Below are 24310 nucleotides of genomic sequence, written 5' to 3' on the forward strand. Positions count from 1 at the left end.
AACTGTGTCAAGATATAGTGCCTCATTTCTGTCAGAAGACTTATTGCCCCAAATCTGATTTAAACGTGATTGGGGGAAATTCCGTGTATAAGGCAAAACCTGCCTTTGATTTCTCAGAGTTTCTTCCCACCGCCGTGGTAAAGAGGACACTGGGAGGAACAGCTTTCAATTGCCATTATCCAGCACCATTTTAAGAAAGTCTCAAAGCAATTATTAAGTACCAGTGGGTAATGTTACAAAGGAATGGGAGGTAAAGGTGTTTCAAATTACGGGGCTAGTGGGGCCCAGCTGAAATGATTCAACACTATCCACTCCAGGGGACTGGACTATGTGACCCCATTTAGAAATACCTGTGTTGGGCCCTTTGAGTTCTTTGGAAAACATCTTTAAATCAGGCCCATGGACAAGTACTATCTATCCTCATTAGAACTGTCAGTTCCCTACAGGCTGTGGTGTCCACTCCCACTCTCAAATTCTTTAGGTACATTTTTCTTCTCAGCATTGCAGCTGAGCACATCCATCTGGCCAGTGAAAGAATATAATAGGGCATATTTTCAGCATGACCAATTAGATGTGCAACTCCCATTAACAATAACAGGACTTACGCTCCAGATTCTTCCTCAATAAATCCGGCCTTTCCCCTTATGAGCAACAGATGGGTTTTCCACAATGGCTCATTACCTTCTGGCTCAGCTCAGCTGCCAGAAGTGAAATATAAAGTTATTTATGGATGGAGAAAGATGCATAAGTCACTGTGGATTATTTTCTGCCATCTTTTTTCGTTTATTTAGTTAGAGTTTTCTATCGCTCAAGATGAACACGTTAGAGAAAATGGTGGTATCCCCACTGGGAATGAAGATGGATGTCCCTTCAGCTTGGTTACTTTTTCTGATGGCCACAGATCTCTAGGGTGATGCTGGGTTTCCCACAAGAAATGGTAATTGGGATATTTCCATAGAGAAGATACCCATTCCTCAAAAGATTCTCTAGCCTCTGACAGGCCATCTCTGTGAAATTTGGTCAGCGAGGGCACAAGTCAGTGCCACTTAACTGCATGTGATACATTTGAGAAAAGAAAACAAATTGCTTCTTTAAGGAATGCCAATATATTTAGCATTTGACATCACAGCCAGATAGAGGTTATTCATCTGTCATTTGGGGGATAGGGGCAGGGAAATGGGCAAAAAAGACTGCCATGCTAGATGTTATATGGGAAAGCAACACAGTAAGAGGGTGAAAAGGTGTGAAGAAAAAGGAAGGGGAGATGGAAAAGGAGTAAGAAAGTAGCACTGAGTGCCGTGTCCTCTGTGAGTACCAAGCAGGCTATGCTATGTGAGCACATGATATGCCCCTTCTGTCCAGTTCTTCTTTGCTCAATTATGTACATGCCCCCTGCCTCAGTTGCCCCATATTAAGAATGAAAATACTAATAGGATATTGAAGGATTGATATGAAGAGTAAATGAATTAATATTAACAAAACACTTACGACAGTCCCTTCCATATAAAAGGTGTCTGTTTTTATATAAAGAAACTCAAGCTTGCAGTGAGCATTCATTGCTCAGTCTTCTCATGGGGTTTGATAGGTTGCCAATTATAGGAACATTCTTGCCCCTCACACCACAGGAGACACATTATCAATCCAAGTTCTTCTTTTGAATTTTTCGAATGGGTACAAAGGAAAGATGGTCAGTCTCTTAAGGTTAATGCTGTGGGTTATGAATCCAGATACTAACAGAAGCCATGTGACCTGCTTTGTGGAGAAAGCTGGTTACCCATAGAAGAGATGAACCCAGTGCAGAGACAAGCAGAGACAAGAGATGCAAAGTTCTAAGCAGTGTTCCCATTCCGAGTTTTACTGGTTTCTAAGCCAGCCATGTCCATGCCCTTTCTGCAGTTTGTTTACATGAATTAAGATGCTCCCTTTCTGGGACCGGAGGAAGGGCACAACCCGTTCATATTAGGTTTCCGTCACTCACAATAACAACAACAACAACAACAACAACAAACAAAAGCAAAAACTAATTTTACTGGGAAAAGACCAACATTCACTAGAAAATATAACTCCCTGTGCCCCTACCCTCGTCCTCTCCAACCTGTGCTAGACAGAGAGAAAAAGAGAGAGAGAGAGAGACATCGATCGACCATGGGGTGTAAAGAAGGTAGAAGTAATTTTAAAAAGACACCTGAGGAAATGTAATCTTAGGTTACTTCTTAGTCTGAACAACGCAAGTCACAGAATCACAGGGTGCCAGGGCTGAGCATTTCCTCTCAGATCTCATTCACATGATATGATTGCAGACTTTGCCTAGACTTTACTGGACCCAGTGAAGCCATTTCTCCTGAAGTGATCAATATCTGTAATGATGAAGTTCTGCCTCATATTGAAGCAAATCAGACTTAATGATGTCTCCTCAGCATTCCTAGCCCTTCCTTCTAGAAAATTATCAGTTTCCTTCCTATTCATGTAAGAGGATTATAATATTTGAACAAGGTTTTTATTTCCTTATGTCATTTCTTCCTTGGGACCAACAGCCCTACCAGAAGCATTCCATTAGATATTACTGAGAGATAAACTTTAGGATATGAGACAGCCATCAGGGTTGATGGAAAGAACGTTTGCTTAAGGTCAGACCAATACTGTGTTAAAGTGTTGCAAGGCTGATTGGAGTCTATCATGTGAAAAAAGAAAGAGAGAGAGAAAAGGGTAGGGAGGGAGGAAGCAAGAGAGGGAGAGAGAGAGGGAGAGGGAAAGAGAGAGAGAGAGAGAGAGAGAGAGAGAGAGAGAGAGAGAGAGATGATCATAGATCTCTGACGGTCTTTCACCAGAAAGAAGAGGTCATTGCACTGTTGTGATTTCAGATATTGGTTACCTGACTCTTGCACCTACTAAACTAGAAACTAATTGGTAATGCATAAATCCCACTTAATTTTTTCCCCTAGGTTCATTTCCTTTAGAATTGACAATAATTAAAACAGATATGCTAAATGGTACCTTGTGGTGGATAATTAGAGTTTTCATTTAAAATACTACATGCTGCAGGGAGTTTATGGAAACACTAAATACCTTCCCTTTACAACCATTTTAAATGAAAAGACAACCTTTACGAAACCTCAGTTCCCTGGAGCTGTGAAGGAGAAATTAAGCACTAGAACATAGAAGATGTCTCTTCCTTCTACCTCAGGTTTTATGCCTCTGGTCCAAAAGGTTTGATTCTAGCTGGGATTTTATTCCTTCTTAGAAAGGAGAAGTGGGGGGGGGGGGGGCACCTGGGTGGCTCAGTCAGTTAAGTGTCCGACTCTTGATTTTGGCTCAGGTCATGATCTCATGGTTCATGAGTTCAAGCCCCATGTCAGGCTAATAGTGGGGAGCCTGCTTGGGATTCTTTATCTCCCTTTTTCTCTCTCTGCCCCTCCCCTGCTTGCATTCTCTCTCTTCCCCTCTCTCAAAATAAACTTAAAAAAAAGAGAGGATAAGTAGTGAAACAATGATAGATTGTTTTTAAAAAAGAAAAAAAATACAATCAGTGAAACAAACAGGCATGAGCTATAGCTATAAAAACAAAATGAAGGAAAAAAGAGACAGAACAAAAATCTACAGCACTTACTGCATTTCAAAGGGCTGACACGTTGTCCGTATAATATTGGAGGCTATGGGAAATACCACTGGACATTCTGGAAGTCCTAACAGATTTTCAAAGGTCTCTGAAAGACTGAATAATTAGGACATAGATTAATTTCTGCTGTCTTTATTTGAATAGCAATAGTAGCTGTGGAGTCCAGAGCACCAGGGAACATTGTACCTGGATCATATTGGCTTAATTCTTTTGTATCACTTAAGCCTTGGCACAAAAATGTTGCTCAAATTATAGTTAGATGCCATGGCATGTTAATTTAAATGGCTAAAAATCATAAAATCTGACACTGTTAAGTCTTAGCAAGATGTGGAGCAACTGGAACTCTCATACAATCCTGGAGATGATAGAAAATGGGATAGCCACTTTGGGGAACAACTTGGCAGTTTCTTATCATGTAAACTTCCATATAACCCCATGATCCTACCGCTTGGTATTTACTCCAACTTAAGTGAAAATATATGTCCGTATCAAAACTTCTATATGAGTGTTTGTAGTGCTTTTATTCATAATCACTAAAACCGGAAATAACTCAATGTCCATCACTGGATGGATAAACTGGTATAACAACATATGGGCATACAGCTCAGAAATAGGAAAGACAAATTACCGATGCATGCAACTATGTGGACTAACTCAAATTCTTTATTCTAAGTAGAGAAGGACACAAAGTACAACTACTCTATGATTCTATTTATATGACAATCTGAAAAAGGCAAAGTTATAGAGACAGAACAGATCAGTGATTAACATGGGCTGGGAGTGGCGGAGAGGATGGACTACCAAGAGGAATGAAACTTTTTGGGGGGTGATGAAAATGTTGTATTTTGATGTTGTGGTGGTTTCATGCCAATATGCATCTTTCAGAATTTATAGAATGGTATACCTAAAAAGGGTAAGTTATACTGCATAGAACTTGTATATAAATGAAATTGCACTACACAATGAACCACACCAAAACTCGGGCTTAAAAAATACCACTTATTGTCAAGGCCCTGTCAGTTGTCAGTGTGGTTGTGGACCATGGACTTGGCTGGACGCAGCTGTCTCAGCTTTTCTTGCTGGTGGCCTGTAGGTCTCAGTCCAAACAATAAGTTTCTCATCCTCCTTGAGCCTTCAGAATAGCTGGGGCATGTTGTTTTCATGCTGATAGTAGGGGCACAACAACAACTACAGAAGTTCTAACTATAGAGGAATATTTCAAGTTATTTGCTTTTATTCCATTTATTAAATTCCCCTTGGCAAAAGAATGTCAATGATTTAGCCCAAATTCAAGAGGCTGAGAAAGAAACACTTCCGGTGGGAAGAACTATGTAGCAAACGTGGGAATTAAGTGTCGGAACAATAACCCCATCTTTTGCAAAGCTCTTTATTGAACCACAATTTAGTAGTATGCCCCATGCTTCTATAAGGATGGTATTAAAAAATGGTCATATGAAGATAATGTTTGCTTTTTCTGCCTTATCACTGTTAAAGATGTGTTTTTTTTTAACTTTACTCTATTTTCCTTTTACTGAGGATCCTTTCTATCAATTCTTAGAATTTAGACCAGACATTTATACTGTGTTCTGAAAAAAAAATAGGGTCTATTTTATTAGACATTAGACATCTATAATTCATCTTTTTTATTTATTTATTTTGAGAGAGAAAGCACCAGCAAGAGGGGGGGGGCGGGCAGAAAGAAAGAGAAGGGGAGAGAGAGAATCCCAAGCAGGCTCTAGCACAGAGCCCCAATTCGGCCCCAATCTTCCAATCTCCAAGATCATGACCGGAGCCAAAATCAAGAGTTGGACACTTAACAGACTGAACCACCCAGGCTCCCCATCTCTAATTCATCTTGATTCCACTTCATGTTGGTAATGTCAATTTTAAAAATAAAAGTCAATTATTTTACTAGCAAAATGAGTTTATTCAGGAATAGCAGAGGGATGGCAATTTGGGACGAGCAAATTATGGCAAATCATAGGTGAGTCCAAAGAGACAAAGGAAAGGTCAGTTTTGGTTACATTTCAGGGGGAAATTTAGAAAGATTGTTTTGAATAAAAGTTCTCTGGAGAAAAACAAAAGTTGGAGGTTATGATGGTTTTTCATTGCCTGCAAGTGGTGGTTAGTGGTTCCTGCAGGGGCTGGGAGAGATATTTCTGTTTCTTAAAAGCAAGAGATAACCAAAGGTGGGAGACATTACAATTCCAGACTTCAAGCTGTATTACAGAGCCATAATCATCAAGACAGTATGGTACTGGCACAAAAACAGATACATAGATCGATGGAACAGAATAGAGAACCCAGAAATGGACCCACAAATGTATGGCCAACTAAGCTTTGACAAAGCAGGAAAGAGTATCCAATGGACAAAAGACTATCTCTTCAGCAAATGGTGTTGGGAAAACAGCACAGCAACATGTAGAAAATGAACCTGGACCACTTTCTTACACCATACACAAAAATAAACTCAAAATGGAGGGAAGAGCTAAATGCAAGACAAGAAACCATCAAAATCCTAGAGGAGAAAACAGGCAGCAAACTCTAACATCGGCTGTAGCAACTTCTCACTAGACTTGTCTCCAGGGGCAAGGGAAACAAAGCAAAAATGAACTATTGGGACCTCACCAAGATAAAATCTGCACAGTGAGGGAAACAATCAACAAAACTAAAAGGCAACCAATGGAATGGGAGAAGATATTTGCAAATTACACATCAGATAAAGGGTTAGTATCCAAAATCTATAGCACTAATCAAATTCAACACCACAAAATCAAATAATCCAGGTAAGAAATGAGCAAAAGTCATAAATAGACACTTTTCCAAAGAAGACATCCAGATGGCAACAGGCACATGAAAAGATGTTCAATGTCAATCATCATCAGGGAAATACAAATCAAAACCACACTGAGATACCACCCCACGCCAGTCAGAGTGTCTAAAATGAACAAATCCAGAGACTGTAGATTATGGCGAGGATGTGGAGAAACAGGAATCCACTTGCACTGCTGGTGGGAATGCAAACAGGTGCAGTCACTCTGGAAAACATTGTGGAATTCCCTCAAAAAATTAAAAATAGAACTACGCTATGACCCAGCAATTGCACTACTAGGAATTTACACAAGGGAAACAAAAATGCTGATTCTAAGGGGCACATGCACCCCAATGTTTATAGCAGTGCTATCAACAATAGCCAAATTATGGAAAGAGCCCAAATGTCCATCGACTGATGAATAAAGAATTTATGGTGTGTATATATATATATATATACGTATATATGTATATATGTATTAAATATATATATATATATTCAATACAATATTACTTGGTGATCAAAAAGAATGAAATCTTGCCATTTGCAACAACATGGATGGAACTAGAGTGTATTTTGCTAGGAGAAATAAGCCAATCAGGGAAAGACAAATATTGTATGATTTCACTCATATGTAGAATTTGAGAAACACAACAGATGAACATAGGGAAAAGGAAAGAAAAATAAGATTACAACACAGAGGGAGGCAAACCATACGAGACTCTTAACTACAGAGAACAAACTGAGGGTTACTGGAGAGGAGGTGGGTAGGGGGATGAGTTAAATGGGTGATGGGGATTGAAGAGGGCACTTGCTGAGATGAGCACTGGGTGTCATACGTAAGTGATGAATCACTACATTCTACTCCTGAGACCCATGCTACGCTGAATGTTAAATAACTTGGATTTAAATAAATAAAAATAAGGTAAGATCTTACAAAATATCTCCCATAAATACAGGGAGGGAAAAAAAGGCAAGAGATGACATTGCTATGAGAAAAGTGTCCACCCTTGTCAAGGTAAGAATTATCTTTCTTCTTCCTGCAGGACAGGCAGGCTGCAGTGAGGGCTACGTGCACGAGAGCTCCCCCTTCAGGGCTTCCCGACTCCATCGTTATGAGGGTTCCTTTACCCATTTTCACAGTAGCCAAGCTCAAAGCTGATTGTATTGCTCACTTGAGAGAGCCATGATGTTCTAGGTTTCTTGCATGTTTCTCCCCCCTCTGCAGGATTGTAAGCTCTTCATAAAATCTTTATATGTATCTGCCTTATTCTTTTTGTGCCTTTATTGCAAAATTCACAAATATTTTTTTGAAAATAGGCAGAGATACAGAAGGAGAAAGATCATGAATAATGCAAAGAATAGTGGATAGGGAGGTAGAATATTTACAGTCTAATCATTTCCTTGGAATATACATGTGACCTTTGCAAATCTCTTGATCTCTCTATGCCTTGAGTTGCTACTTACACTATAAGGCTAATTATGTCTCTCTTTATTTACTTTTCAACATGATGGAGAAAACATGTGAAATTGCAATGCATTTTTTGGTGGGCACAATTGACTCTTTGGTCATAAGCCATTTTTTTAAGTGAATATACAAGTGTGACTTTGGCCCTAGAGGAAGCCCATATCGTTCTATAAATGGAACAAAACCGTCTCCTTGATTCTTCGCCATGGCTTTGTCTGCCGAGTGATTCAAGAGATTTGTAATAAGCAGGAGAAGGTACAGCTTCAGCTCACACGTGGTTTCAAATCTGTACAGAAGGATGGCAATCCTTCAGTTTCTGACAGTCATGAAATGAACTGGTGGTCTCAGGATGATTTTAGGTAGAAATCTTGCCATAGTCGCAATAAGATCCTATGGGATTTACTGTGTCAAAACCAAGGTTGAATGAAGTGCAGGGGATAAAGGAGCTTGACTGGCCACGGAAAGGTAGCATCGAGGTCACTGAGTCACTGAAATGGTATACACGCCAATCCTTAGGTGAGAATGTGGGGAGGTGGCTCCCAGATGAATAAAATTAGTTCCCTGACCTGCACGTACTCTCCCCCACACCCACAGTGCCACACAAGGCAAATGTCACAACTTCTTGGAGTCTCTTTTTTTCCCATCATAAGAAGCAAAAAAGCAAGAAGAAAGTGACTGAAATGGACAATTATTTAGCATTTATAGAGAAGTCGGAGCCATACAATTTATAATCTACATGAGCCCATAGTGCATGTTTGCTTTTATCGAAGTTTTAAGATCCCTGTGTTTTCAAGAAGCCTTAGTCAGTACAAAATTACCTAAAGCTCAGTGCAAAATTATACCTTAGGGTTCTGTTTTTCAAAGAGCACAACAGGTAGGAAAGTATCAATCTATCTATGTCTGGTAATTTCAGTGTTAATTGACCAGCCGTCTCCCTTCACAGAGAGATGTATGTAAAAACATAAACCTGCATCAGAATCACCTAAACTGCGTATCAAAACTGCTAATTGGGGGCCTCCTGGGGACATCTTGACTTGGAATTTCAAAGGCCCCACCTGCAACTTTAATTTTAAACAGTACCTCAGCTGATATTAAAAGACAACGTTGGAAGAACCATGATAAAGATGAGAACCATGAAAACCATGATTTAAACAGGAACTGCCCTAAGTCATGTTTCACAAACCTGGTTCTCATCTCCCAAGGTGCATTCGACTGCAAAATAAGCATGGAGCATCATCCCATTTTTCTTCTCTTTTAAAGTGGTCTAACTTGGTACCATTAAGAATGTCTACTTAAAAATGGGGCACCTGGGTGGCGCAGTCGGTAAAGCGTCCGACTTCAGCCAGGTCATGATCTCGCGGTCCGTGAGTTCGAGCCCCGCGTCAGGCTCTGGGCTGATGGCTCAGAGCCTGGAGCCTGCTTCGGATTCTGTGTCTCCTTCTCTCTCTGCCCCTCCCCCATTCATGCTCTGTCTCTCTCTGTCTCAAAAATAAATAAATGTTAAAAAAAAAATTAAAAAAAAAAGAAAAAAAAAAAAGAATGTCTACTTAAAAATATTAAATAGAATGCAATAGTAGCATGACTTTTTCAGATAAAACCAGAACCTGCAAAAATCATCTTTGCTTGTATGAAGCTATTTTCAGGTGTACTTTCAAGTTTCTTTTGCACTCCACACTTCTTTTAAAGGGCTTTGGGTAGAAAGCTTGAAAGGCACAAGGAAAGATACTGAAGGAGAAGCTGTCAGGGTAACAACAATTCCTTGTACATGTATTTATTTACTCTACAGACATTTGTGGAGCACCCAGTACCTAGAAGGCACCCTGAAAATATGACATGAGGTCCTTGCTTGAAAAGGCCCTGAACAACAACTCTGATATGAAGTGAGCATGTGCTGTGGGGCCCATGGTAGAGAATGGGTCAGTTCTGGCTCTGGGACAGGAGTGGGGAGTTAGTGGATCAAGGTAGTCCTGCTGTTGGGCATCATGGGGGCTCAGCTGAAGGAACAGCATCTGTGCCAGGCTGTCAGAGAGGGAAAGGATTTGGAACAGTAGGAATGGGAAGGATGTCTTGGAGCGAAAGAACAAACACGAGCAAAGAAAAAACGGAGGCAAGCAACTTTATGAGGTGCCCTCCGCAAAGTTCCAGTCACCACAGTATTTCCAAGTGATCTTTTCGCATTTAAAAGTCATTTTATATTATTTTAAAAATAATCTAAAAACAGGGAGGGGGACAAAACAGAAGAGACTCATAAATACGGAGAACAGACTGAGGGTGGCTGGAGGGGTTGTGGGAGGGGGGATGGGCTGAATGGGTAAGGGGCATTACGGAATCTACTCCTGAAATTATTGTTTCACTATATGCTAACTAATTTGGATGTAAATTTTAAAAAATAAAAAATAAAATAAAAAAAAAGTCATTTTAAGCGAAGCCCCCTCTTAAAATGCTGCCACTACCTTTTTGTCCTCCGGCTTTGTTATATTGTATGCATTTTATTTTAAATACTTAATCACAACTGGTGCCATATTAATTTGTTAGTTAATCTAATTAGGCATGGTTATTTACCAATTGAGGTGCTTTCATCAGGGAAACAGACTCTCAAGGGGTGGGTGGTTAGGTTCGATTCAGAAACCTACTTTTTAGGGATTGCTGTTGTCGACTGTCTCAGATCAATACCATGGAGGCTGGGGATTGTTAATTTGCTTAATGGATGTTAGAAATTATTTTTCATCAGTGAAAAAAACTGGTGTTCTAAATATGCAGACTGATTAAAAATGTTGCACAGGCACTTCTGACCTTGCAAATTATACTCTGAGGCCTACAGGTCTTGTAACATATGTCACCACTTTTCCGGGAATTCTGTTGCCTAAACAGATCAAGGTTAGCTGAATTCCAGTATTGGAATGTCATTGACTGATTCCTTCACACAATGGAGCTTGTCTGAAGGCCTGAAACAAAGGAGAACTGGGACTTCATAGAGCTTGTAAAACATCCGTGTGACCAGTTTTTTGTGCTGCCTTTTTAATAAATGGCTAACTGTTTGGCAGAATTGGGTTTCACACTTGCTATCTTTTTAACATGCCAATTGGTAATGGAATTGTAGGCACAAAACAAACAAACAAACAAACAAAAGGCAAAAATGAAAAAAAGGCAAAATCCTACAGCCTTCCCCTGCTCTGACTCTTGGAGACTGACTATAAATATTTACGAAAAAAGAACTTAATAATTGTGAATAACTGAATAGGGTTGCATTAGCTCATAACAAGACCCTTCCTTCTCTGATTCAAATATTCCTTATCTATGCTCTCATAACTCCCTGTATGTACACCTGTAATATTTCACTGTGATTATGGGCTTACTCACCTGTCTCCTCCTCTTGACCACGAGTATCCTGATGAGGCAAAATGATCAGCCAGTTTCATAGGTGCACATGCGTTGGGTGCTTTTTGGTAAACAAAGGTAGACAGCTAAAAGTATGAAATGGATGAGATTTAGCTACATCATATTCCCCATCTTCACTGATAATATTGTAATAGGCGTATATATGGTTATTAACTGGAAATCTATTGATAAATACGTAATCCCCAAAATAAGCCACATAAATCATTCCAGTGGCTCACCTTTTAGTTTGTTTAGGTATTCTAGCCTTGTGTGGGGAAGATTCAACTGAGGAAAACTGCCAATGTGTCAGACTCAGGGTGATGGTACCCTTTCAGTGGGCATCGGGCAACAAGAATCCTCCAATTTCACAGAACCGTGTAGAGGTTAACTCTTGATATCATTCCTCAGTATAAAGGGTACACACATCACTCTATTCCCACATCTATTCACATAAGCCTGGGGAACAGTTCTCAACAGCCAAACCATAGATCCTGAACACTTTTAGTTTCACCAATGCAAACCAATTCCCAACATTTATCACAGCATCAAGGTACTAATTTCATGAATAGAAACTCATTGCTGATAGTCACCATGCTAATTGGAAAACCTTTGTTGTTGGTTGAGGTAAAGATAACAGATGTACTTTAATGAAAATAGTTTCTGATAATAGGCTATCAGATTAACAGTTTAGCCGAGCAACCCTGGAGTAAGAATCCTTTTTTTATTTTTTTAAGTTTAGTTATTTACTTTGAGAGAGAGAGAGAGAGAGAGAGAGAGAGAGAGAGAGAGAGAACACAAGCAGGGGTGGGGAACAGAAACAAAGGAGAGAGGGAATCCCAAGCAGGCTCTGTACAGGCAGCGGCAGTTCAGAGCCTGACTTGAGGGCTTGAACCCACGACCTGAAACCAAGAATCATATGCTTAACTGACTGAGCCACCCAGGTGCCCCCTGGAGTAAGCATTGTTGAGTAGAATGCATTCTGTACCTGGGTTGAAGCTTTATCCAACTAACATTCAGAGAATGTCATTCTTCTCATGCTAAACTATTTTAAAGACAATTATACATATCTTGAACCTGGCTACAGGGACCTCAGTTCATTGGACTTTATAACCCCAGGGCTTTGCACGTTGTCACACAGTGGGTTGCCCATTCTCTGGTTGTTGAAATTAACAAACTACTGCATGAAAAACAATGCATGAATGAACCTGTGACACATTTTAATCCTTACCACCACACCCCAGTGGGATATTATCACCAGATTATAGATTAGAAAACTGACACCTAGAGAGGTTCAGAAAACTTCTCAAGGTCTATCCACTTACAAATAGAGGACCCGGTGTTCTAACCAAAGTCCATCTGCTGCCAAAGTCCATATTCTTCCTACAGCACAGGTGTACCTCCCACGTGCACTGAGCTATGGGAGGAAGTCCATGGTATATTTGACACAAGTAACAAGTTTGATTTGTTACAGCATTAGACCACGAGAATGATGAAGAAGACAATTTGGAAAGATGGATTTGATTTATCTGAGGACCATATGCTTTATTTTATAGGTAGGGAGTGGTTCATCAAAGATTTTTTTTCTATTTTTGGTAGAATAGTGACCTAATTCAAGCTATGCTTTAAAAAAATATGGATCTGGGAGTAGTTTTGGAAATAATTTGAAGTAGGAAAGAGGTAAAGAGAAGGAAGCCTAAGCAGAAAGCAAATAGCAAAGAGAATGAAAAAGGAATAGATGGGAGAGAAATAACTAAACCTAAAAAGACAGAGTGTAGTGACTTGTTGACTGGAGATGGAGGAAATTAGGGTAACTCACAATTAAGAGCTTGGGTTAGTGAACAAATTGAAAATGTAATAATGGTTCATATGGGTGCAAGCTGTCTTCTGGAAAAATAAGTTCCAGGTTCGATGCCAAGATAACTTTTTTTTATTAATTTATGTCATCCTGCTCAGACCAAGTCATTTGTTCCTTTGTTGAGTGCTCATGGCTCCAATCTTCATAGCCCCGGGTTTAGCTGTCATCAAGAGAGATACACACCTCTTGTGACTCTCAAAAACATAATTTCCAAACTGTTTCTTAAAACCCACACAATTATACAAATAGATAAGGAACATGTGTCAAAGTTTTAATGAGGGAACCAGCAGGATGACAAAGCCAGTTCGAACGCAGATGAAAGGAAATGAATTCATGCGTTACTTCAAAAGAGAAAATAAATGTATAGTCATTGAATGAAAAAAATGTTCAAGTAATATTTATATGTTAAATACTAAGCTGATTAATGTCACACAACACAATAAAACAGCCTCTGTGGTTATCTTCTCTAATAGACAAAAGTCATTTGCATTGCTATCAAGAAAACTCTTTTGCATACCTATGAGATAGAAATAATTTGCTTTCATTTTTTTTGAAATTAACATTTTTATAGAACTGTAATTTTGCAGTTGTAATATGTATATGCCCTAATTAATAGTATTAGTCAGCTACATTCTTCTGGAGAATCAGATGATCCTTAGGCAAGCTTAATGTCCTAGCATGACATTACAGGTCATAATAATCTTTTTGTTTTATTTCCAAACTTTGGATAATTTCTTCACGGGACACATGCTGTCTTCCCTCGCTACCATTCACATTTTTCTGAGAAATCCCCTTCCCCTGACTCTATCCTCATTATTTCGGGACAGGTCACCTTGTTAGTGAGAGACAGTCCCACTCCCAGGTGGCTTCAGTCCAAGGCTGTGCAAGTGGCTCAGGAATGAGCTAGAAGGATGGGGATTCCTGTTTCTCAACTTTTCTTACTTCGCCCAAAATTTACCAAATTGAGTGAAATCATGTTAGGTATATTGATTTCAATTTGTCAACTTGCAATTGATAAACCTGGATTTTTAGCAGTGATTGTAATAAAGATAAATTACATGAATAAATTGGATAGTCAATCTCCACTTTATTTTATACAGTCAAATATGAACATACAAATCAACATCTTTGTGTTTAAAAAGGTTTATATAAAATCATGTATCTAATAAGGTGTTAATATCCAAAATATATAAAGAACTTATGTAACTAAACACCAAAAAACCAAACAATTCAGTTAAAAAATGGGCAGAGGACCTGAATAGACATTTTTCCACAGAAGACATATGGATGACCAACAGACACATGAAAAGATGCTAAAACCTCACTAACCACCAGGGAAATGCAAATCAAAATCACAATGAAATATCACCTTACACCTGTCAGAATGGCTAATATAAAAAAGACAAGAAATAACAAGTGTTGGTAAGGATGCAAAGGAAAAAAGGAACGCTTGTACGCTGCTGGTGGGAGCGTAAATTGGTACAACCACTGTGGAAAACAGTATGGACGATTCTCTAAAAATCAAAAACAGAAATACCACATGATCCAATAATTCTACTACTGGGTATTTAACCAAAGAAAATATAGATGCTCATTCAAAAAGATATATTCTTCTCCGTGTTTATTGCAATATTATTTATAATAGCCAAGGTATGGAGGAAATCTAAGTGTCCAACAATAGACAAATGGATAAGGAAGATGTGGTATGTATACACACATTGGAATATATATAAACACACACACACACACACACACACACACACACACGAATATTATGCAGCCATAAAAAAAGACAGTATGGTACCATTTGTGACAACATGGATGGACCTATACAATATTATGCTAAGTGAAATAAGTTAGAGAAAGACAAATACCATATGACTTCACTTCTTTGTGGAATCTAAAAAAACGAAAACAAATGAATAAACAAAAGCAGAATCAGACCTATAAACCCAGAGAACAAACTGATGGTTGCCAAAGGGGAAGGTGTTGGTAGGGTGGGCAAAATAAGTGAAGGGAAGTGGGAGACACAGGCTTCCAACTATGGAATGAACACGTCATGGGAATAAAAGATACTACATAAGGAATATAGTTAATGGCATTGTAATAGTGTTGTATGGTGAGAGATGACACCTGAACTTATGCTGAGCACATTATAATATACAGACTTGTCAAATCACTATGTTGTACACATGAAACTACTGTCACACTGTGTATTAACTCAAACAAAACAGGTTTTCATCTAATGCCATATCATAAAAGACATTTTTATGTTGAGATTGTTTTACCTTTAACTTTTATCAACATATCTTGGTTTCTGTTTTTTTATATAAAGGTATAAGGTGGTCAATAATATTTTCTTGAGACTCTCCTTTATTCCAAAATTATGTCCTACTTTCTTTCATGTTAACATACATTCTTGTGTGTGTGCAATGTAGATGTTTTTGTTTCTTTTATTTTCTCCTTAATGTTTTTACCACGAAAAATACAAGTGGGCGACCCTGTGTCGGTTCCTTATTTGCTTGCTTGTTTGTTTGTTTGCTTGCTTGCTTGCTTAGGGATTAATTTTCTTATAAAAGCCAAGCCTGAATCATTCTAGAAAATCTCAGAAAGCAAAACCATGTTGATGTTGCCATAGTTCAGATTCTGGCTTCAAGCCTTATAGTTTCAGAAATTACACCAAGTGTGAGTTAGCATTTACTTCACGTGGGGTAGACTCGCATGAATCAAGATGAACCTGTAAAATGCAACAGTACACATACAACAAAAATATCAATTGATTAAATTAAAGTTTGGATTCTAACTGCAGAAGAGATGAGATAATTAAGTTCAGAACTGCTTCTCCCTGAACTTATACCCTCCTTGGTGCCAAATTACAACAGGGAGGGGCCAGTGAGCAAGTAAGTTCTTTGAACCACTTGAGGTTGGCTCCGGGATTCCAAGATTTGAATGGTTGATAACTTCTGGCAGCTCACCACTGGGAAGAAGATAGACATGTCAGGGAATCCTTTCTCTTGATGATGCTTAAGTGGATATTGCAAGTATTTATATCTATGCATCTTTTATTGGCCACCAGGGTAAAAAGAAAATCAAAAACAGAAACAAAAGAATCTCTTTTTTTAACTGCTTTCTTTCCTTTTTAAAAAAAAATTTTAATGTTTATTTATTTTTGAGAGTGACAGAGTGTGAGTGGGGGAGGGGCAGAGAGAGGGAGACACAGAATCCAAAGCAGACTCCAGGCACTGAGTTGTCAGCACAGAGCCCAACACAGGGCTCGAAACCACGAACACAAGACCACCACCTGAGCCGATGTCAGACGCTCAACCAACTGAGCCACCCAGGTACCCCATATCTTTCTTTTCTGATGAATGTAATTAATACCTTCCATCAGAGTTCTCCTGGACTGAAAAACATTCTCCATTTTCAGGAAATCTTTACACATTTCTATTCTGACCCATAAAGATTGATGTAAATGTTTTATTCTAAGATGATTATCTTTCTTTGATATCTTTTGGGTTTTTTGTTTGTCTTTGTGTTTTTAGGAAGCATTACTACTCCTGTCCACCTCCTACTACATGCAGAGTTACAGAGATTGACTGAAGGCTTATCAGATGTATAAAGATATTATCCCACGATGGTCCTTCAGTCTCTCTCTCTATCAAACTAAAACTACTCACTGCTATAGACTGGATGTTTATGTCCCCTCAAAACCCATATATTGAAGCCCTAATCCCCAGTGTGACGTTCTTTGGAGGGCGGGTCTTTGAGACGTCATTAGGTTTAGATGAGGTCATGTGGGTGGAGCCGCCTTGATGGGATCAGTGCCATAATAAGGGGGTGAAGAGACCAGCGCCCCTTCTCTTGAAGACTCAGCAAAGAAGAAACCCCTGTAAACCAAAAAGTGGGCTCCCATCACAACCTCATCATACCTGAATTCTAATCTGAGACTGAATGCCTCCAGAACCTTCAGAAATAAATTCTCTTGTTTAAGCCACCCAATGTATGTTAATTGTTATGGCAGCCCAAACGACTAAGACATTCCCACTGATACACTTTTCGGAGCCCTGCTACCTTGACACAACATTATTTTGGTAGGGGGTGGGAGGGAGGCTCTGGGTCTGTGTGTAAATGATATGTCCAGATTTTAATACTAATATTTTGCATTGTGCCATCATTTGCTTATCTCACATCACTTTGAAGAATTGTCTTTATCCCTAACGTATTCCTTCTCTGTGTATTAATTTTGAGTTTTAAAAATCTTACTTGAGTCCCTCTGGTTTTTCTTTCCCAATAGTTATTTTTGCTCCGTGGCTACTTAAAAACACACAAAGAATAAATACAAAGTTCTTGACATTGCAAATACATATTTTTTTCTCCCTTAGGAATTAGCTCAGTACCCAAATTAAAGCTAACATTTATGAGCTAACACCCTTACCTGTCTCTGTCTTAGACAGTCCAAGTTGTAAACTTATGTGAATTATGAATAATAAAAGTAATTCCCTAACTTACAGTAAGTGAGACCATGTGAAATTGCAAAATTTCCACTAAAAATGTTTTGACCTATAAAAAAGGAAATTTCACATGGTTCAATCTGGTAGTTTTCACATATAACAATTCTTATAAGCAGTATTTCCCCAGAGCTCCTGAATTATTTATGAAGCCAATAAAAATGTTATGTGTTGGAGAAAAGGTGCAGCGAGGCAGGTTTGGGGGGTGCTATCCTGAGTTTGAGGATTTTCCTCCTACTCCAGAGTCTGCATCATAGTCACAGAGCTGAAAAAGCCATACATCGCAGAAGCTGCTTGATATTGTGCTGTGGTATCTTTGAAAGATCCTTGATCAAGACCCATGTACCCCTTGAATTATCTATTAGAAAACAGATGCTCTCTGATTTCCGTCTGACTTTGTACACTTTACACAGGTAGTAAGTCTCTTCCCCAACTTCCTGTGAGCCCCTTCTTCACAATTCCTAAGGCTCCCGCTTCACCTTTAAAAAATGATCTTCTGAATACCCACAATGCTTTGTTTCTCTAAAGCCCTCAGGCATTCTGGGGTTTTGATTGCTTCCCTCCACCTGCAATCCCTGTTTATTATTCATCAATAATGTGAGCGAGTTCTTTGCTAAATTGAATAATAGTTTTCCAATACTGGAAGAGTATTTACTGAGTTTTTGTGTTATTGATAATGAAACAGCTACAGACATCCGTGTAGGCTTATCCTGCAATATCAGTATTTTCATTATGTTCTTAAATTTAGAACAGAGATTGAAAACTCTGGCCCTCTGGCCAATTCTCCCCCCCATTCATTTTCGTCAGCAAATGTTTATTGGAATACAGTCATGTCCGTTCTTTTACATATTATCTATGTCTACATTTCTGCTACAACATCAGAGTTAACTGTGACTCAGGACATTTGATTCACAACGTGGGAAATATTTACCACATGACTATTTCCAGAAAAAGTTTGCCAACTTCTGGCCCAAATGGACAGCAGGAAAAAAATAAACGGAAGGCTGGGGCCCATATTTTCAGTCAAAGAAAACAGGTCTTTTACAAAGCTGAGAAAGTGTTGTGAGAAAGATCTTAGAACACTTTCAGAACAACCACAAAGAAGGGTAAAACACCTTTGGTTGATCTGTATTTCCTGGAATTCCAAGAAATGTGGCAGACCAATTGTCCTCATAGCAGATATTCAATATACTTCCTCTAGATGCTTATTAAAAAGAAATTTTCAATAGGAAGAGAGATTGAAGAGGAACCAAGCTAACCTTGAATGGGTACAGATGATCTCCTTGCCTATAATTTCATTACGTTAGCTTTTGAGCTTCACAGCATGCAAAGAATTGAGCAACTCTCAGAAACGGAAGCATAAAACAATGGCCAAGAGAGTGTCCCTCCCAAAATTTCGCCTTTCTTTTCTGAAGCACAACGGCCTTAGGCTTCAAAGATAGCCGCAAGTCTACTACTTTTCCACAGTTCTTGTTCAATGTTTATAATTCCCAGAATAGAAAAAAAAAAAAAAAAAAAGGAGATCGCAGGAGCAAATGAGGGCATATGTGAGCTCCAGAAACAACAGACGTCTTAAAAAGATAAATGATATTATAAGAGAAAATTGGCAAGGTAATTCTCAAAATGCAAGCCCTTAATTACTTATTTCTTTTCTGGGTATCCAATCCAATTATTGCCGGAAACAGGAACAGAAAATTCTTCATGGTGTATTTAATACTATTACTATGTGGCAGGCTGAATATGAGCAAACCCGTATTTATACTGCTAATACACCAATCAAAGTGGTAAACTAAAATGAGAAGCTCCCATCAAATCTCTCAAGATGTGTAAGGTGCACTTTGCTACGGGCAGATTCATTCAAGGTTAGCATCACCTACTATCATGTGTCTTACAATGGCTCAATTCTGTGATTATTTTCCTGTTCTGGAAATGCTGCTAAAATGTAATTTGTTTTGATCCCAGAGTGTCATGCAATCTTGGCAAAGGCCTGGATTAATAAACACAAATGGAAACACTGGCACTGAAATCTTGCGACAAAGTCTCTATAAGACAGCCATATACATAATCTAGAAAAGGTGAATTTGTTGATGATTAATAAAATTAAAAAATATAAAGTTAAAAAATCCTTATGGAGAACTCCCAGAGCTCTGTCGTTATGTCCAAGGATCCTGAGGAATCCATTTGTGAATAATTAACCGACAATATTTTTTCAAATGCTCTTGACTTTAAAACCATGCATTTTTGGAGCAGCCAGTGGCAACATACTTTGGAAGAAATAGCCTCGCCTGGAGTTTATATACTCAGGATACTAAGGGAAAGCCCTTCAATCTTAAGTCCAACCATCACCTTCACACAGTCCAAAACATTTTTAAACTTGGGAAATAAGAAACAGATCGCTGTACTCTGAGTCCTGAGAGGACCCATGGCGAAAGTGTCAGCCTATTGTAAAAGGAGTAGTTGTTTTGGTGATCTGTGCCCTGACTGGGGATTGACAGCTCAGAATGCTCTCAGGAGAGAGCCTGTTCTTAAGAAACTTTCAGACCAATTTTGCAGTCCTGGTAAGTGTGGATAAAGTGAAGTCCCTTTCAGCTCTTTAGGATTTTAGCGTGATCATATCTTTACATTTACAGAGCATTTTTTTCTCAAAAGGCCTTCAGGCATTTTATCAGCTGTGTGTGTGTGTGTGTGTGTGTGAGAGAGAGAGAGAGAGAGAGAGAGAGAGAGAGAGAAGGAGCTTTTGTAAAATGAGCTTTTTGTATTAGTCCTCTTGGGCTGCCATAACAAAATACCTCAGACCAGGTGGCTGAAATAACAGAAAAGTATTTTCTCAAAGTTTTGGAATCCCGAAGTACATGATCAAGGTACCAGCAGGGCTGGATTTTTCTGAAGTCTCTCTCCTTGACTTGCACATGGCTGCTCTCTTACATGATCATTCCTCTGTGAGCACACACTCCTTGGATCTCTTCCTCTTCTTAGAGGATGCCAATCCCATTGGATTAGGACCCATTCTTATGACTTCATTTAACCTTAATTACTTTTTAAAGGGTCTGTCTTCAAGTACAGTCACATTGGGGGTTAGGGACATATGGATTTCTAGGCGACACAGTTCAATCCATAACAATACATGATCATAGATCATTCTGACAAAATATCAAAGTATGAAAAAGAGGGTGAAACTTAAAAAATCATCTAACTCCCTATCGCTCAGAAGTAAAAACTCTAGCCTTTAGGTGAGGGTCATTCTACCCATTTCTCCAATCATTTGGATGAATCACTGGTTTCATAGATTGTAAACAAGGGGAGTAGATTCCAATCTATGTAAATGGATTTATAGTATATAATTTACATTTTAATTAATAATTTGAATTTTTAGTGATGTTAAACTTTACCTTGCAATTGATTCTAAAGCAAGTGCATGACTCTCAACAATAGCCAAATGATGGAAAGAGCCTAAATGTCCATCAACTGATGAATGGATAAAGAAATTGTGGTTTATATACACAATGGAGTACTACGTGGCAATGAGAAAGAATGAAATATGGCCTTTGTAGCAACGTGGATGGAACTGGAGAGTGTGATGCTAAGTGAAATAAGCCATACAGAGAAAGACAGATACCATATGTGTTCATCCTTATGTGGATCCTGAGAAACTTAACAGGAACCCATGGGGGAGGGGAAGGAAAAAAAAAAAAAGATGTTAGAGTGGGAGAGAGCCAAAGCATAAGAGACTCTGAAAAACTTGAGAACAAACTGAGGGTTGATGGGGGGTGGGAGGGAGGGGAGGGTAGGTGATGGGCATTGAGGAGGGCATCTTTTGGGATGAGCACTGGGTGTTGTACGGAAACCAATTTGACAATAAATTTCATATATTAAAAAAAAATAACGTTCCGAGTCTTCCCATGATTAAAAAACAAAACAAAACTGAGAACAAACTGAGGGTTGATGGGGGGTGGGAGGGAGGGGAGGATGAGTGATGGGTATTGAGGAGGGCACCTTTTGGGATGAGCACTGGGTGTTGTATGGAAACCAATTTGACAATAAATTTCATATATTGAAAAAATAAATAAATAAAGCAAGTGCGTGTAAGTTATTGTTTTTTCTAACGATTTTTACATTGCCCATACAGGATATTTATTTTCATGCATAAATGATGCCTCACTAATTCTTATGAACATCATACTTGAGGCTTTCTAAACTAGACTAGAGGAAAGAAAAAAAAAGGAGAAACTGTGTGTATGTCAAGTCATTTAAACCATCCAGTAGATGTAAAAGAAAGGGTGAAAAATTATGAAGCGTTTGTAGTTACTTGCAACAGTTACTTCTGTCTGCTTTAATAGAGTCTCTATAAGCTTATAAGTGGTGTCTTGTTTCGATTACTAAACCAAACACTATGTACGATGGCATCTAGCATAGAACCATAATAGCCGATCATAGTGGAGACTCACTAAATGTTTGTTGAATTAGAACTACATCTTACTTAATCAGGGCCACAAGTATTCTATTTTCTGAACAACTGTAGAAAAGAATGGCCACCTGTCTTCCCAGTTTGGCATTTTGTGTTGGCGTCCTATTGCACAACTTCTGCTCTGACGCCCCTAGGCGGTGGTCTAATGGAGCGGGTTTTTACAAAGATATTAAGTTCTATAGTCATCTATAAATTAAACTGCAATTACACTATACTTAATGTAGCAGAAGATTATAAAAAAGATTATAAGGACAATTAAGACTTTGATGTCATTTTTGTATTTTTAAAACGTGTTTCTTTCTTTCTTTTCTTTTCAATGTGTTTCTATTTTAAATTCCTTGCTACAAATGATGATGGGATTAAGCTCCCATAATTACTAATTCCTCTTCCAAGCACTTAGTTTTTGTTATGTGCATGTGTGCACATATGTATTCTATTCTCTGATCATAATTTCCACTGCTTTTTAGATCCATTCTCTATGAATTTATTGTTCACCAACAGTCTTTTTGCTTTGTCTTCTGCATTTCCAACTTCATCAAAAACAAAATTCTCTTAGCTATTGGAAACTCACAAAGTACTTCTATTCCGTGAGGAATTTGTAAGTACTGCATGGCTATAGTTCTTGCGTGTTTGAAAACGAACATGACCGAGGCGCCTGGGTGGCTCAGTCAGTGAAGCATCTGACTTCAGCTCAGGTCATGATCCCATGGTCTATGGGTTTGAGCCCCACACTGGGCTGTGGGCTGACAGCTCAGAGCCTGGAGCCTGCTTCGGATTCTGTGTCTCCCTCTCTCTCTCTGCCCCTCCCCCACTCACACTCTGTCTGTCTCTCTCAAAATAAAAAATAAATATTTAAAAAAATGAATATGACCTTTACAGTGACAACTTGATTGGACACAGCATTCGTGGGACACAGTTTTTTTTCTCTAGGAATTGTATAGACCTCACTCCTGTATTCTGGCTTTGAATGTTGAAGTAGAAAGGTTTAAAGCCAGGCTAACATCTCCCCCTTTCTCTATCTGAATGCTTGAAGAACTCATTTTCAATAAATTTTGAAAGCTTAGCCAAGTTTGCTTGAATGTCAGTCACATTCAAGTGGTGAATCCATTTTTTTCTTCTAAACAATTTTTTTTTTCAACTTGCAGGTCAAGTCCTCCTTTTCGAGGCAATTCTTTGAATGCCTTTCTGTCTCATTTATCATGCTTCTTACCTCACCAAGAGCATTCAGGGGTAGTGAGTTTCCTTACGCTCAATCAGTTCCTCCGTCTCCCACAATATTTTCTTTCTGGAATTGGTTTGATCATTCTGTCATTTCCTTTGTGAGGTTCTCAAGACTTTCTTTATGTTTGTTACTCTACTGTCAACCATGTTTGCTGTGTTTTGTTATGTTCAATTAATTTATTATGTCTATAACGGAATCATTTTTCTTCTCAATTTGTGGCCTCAATTTTGCCATCTCCATTTTTATTTCATTCCATTGTTTTGTTACCTGTGTCTTTGTTGAATTCATGTTATTATTCCAAACCATAAAATACTCATGAAAACTTACTTCTGTTTTTTGGGCTTTTTTTTCTTCTAGAATGGTTTCTTCATCCATTTATTCCTTCTTTTCCTCTCTTTTTTCTCATTTTATTCCATTTTCCTGCTAAATATTTATAAATTGCTACAAGACTACTCTTCATCTGATTCCTGTTTAACGCAGGTTCTACTCTCCAGCTGTTTTGTTTTAATATAGCGTGCTTGGATTTTCTTGGGCCTCCTTTATTCCCACCTTATCCAAGACATGCCTGTATTCCTCTGTAATCTACAGTGTGAGGATGGAGTTTTAGGTTCGATTCATTTTTCACACCCTGAGATATGGGGTTAAGATAAGATCAACTGGAACTGGTCTCCTTTAATAAAAGTTACTAACTTTCTACCTTATAGCAGTGGTACTGGAAGTAAAAATATCTCTTATTTCCATGGTTGAGAGTTATCTTAAGATTCAGGTTATTCTACCAACTGATCATGGAGTTGCAGCGTCTGCACTTAAGTCAGAGTTCACTGTGGTTATCTGTTTTCTAATTCTATCCCATCTTCCCTAGTACACATTTCTGCTTCTCCTGCCATTCCTCGGGCCACGATAGAAAAAATACAGGGATATCTCTTTATTTCCAACTTCGGGGCAACCTGGTACTTTTAAGGTTTGCTTGGCTCACTAGTACTATT

Source organism: Felis catus, chromosome C2 (assembly GCF_018350175.1).
Source record: "Felis catus isolate Fca126 chromosome C2, F.catus_Fca126_mat1.0, whole genome shotgun sequence".
In the NCBI taxonomy this organism is placed as follows: domain Eukaryota; kingdom Metazoa; phylum Chordata; class Mammalia; order Carnivora; family Felidae; genus Felis; species Felis catus.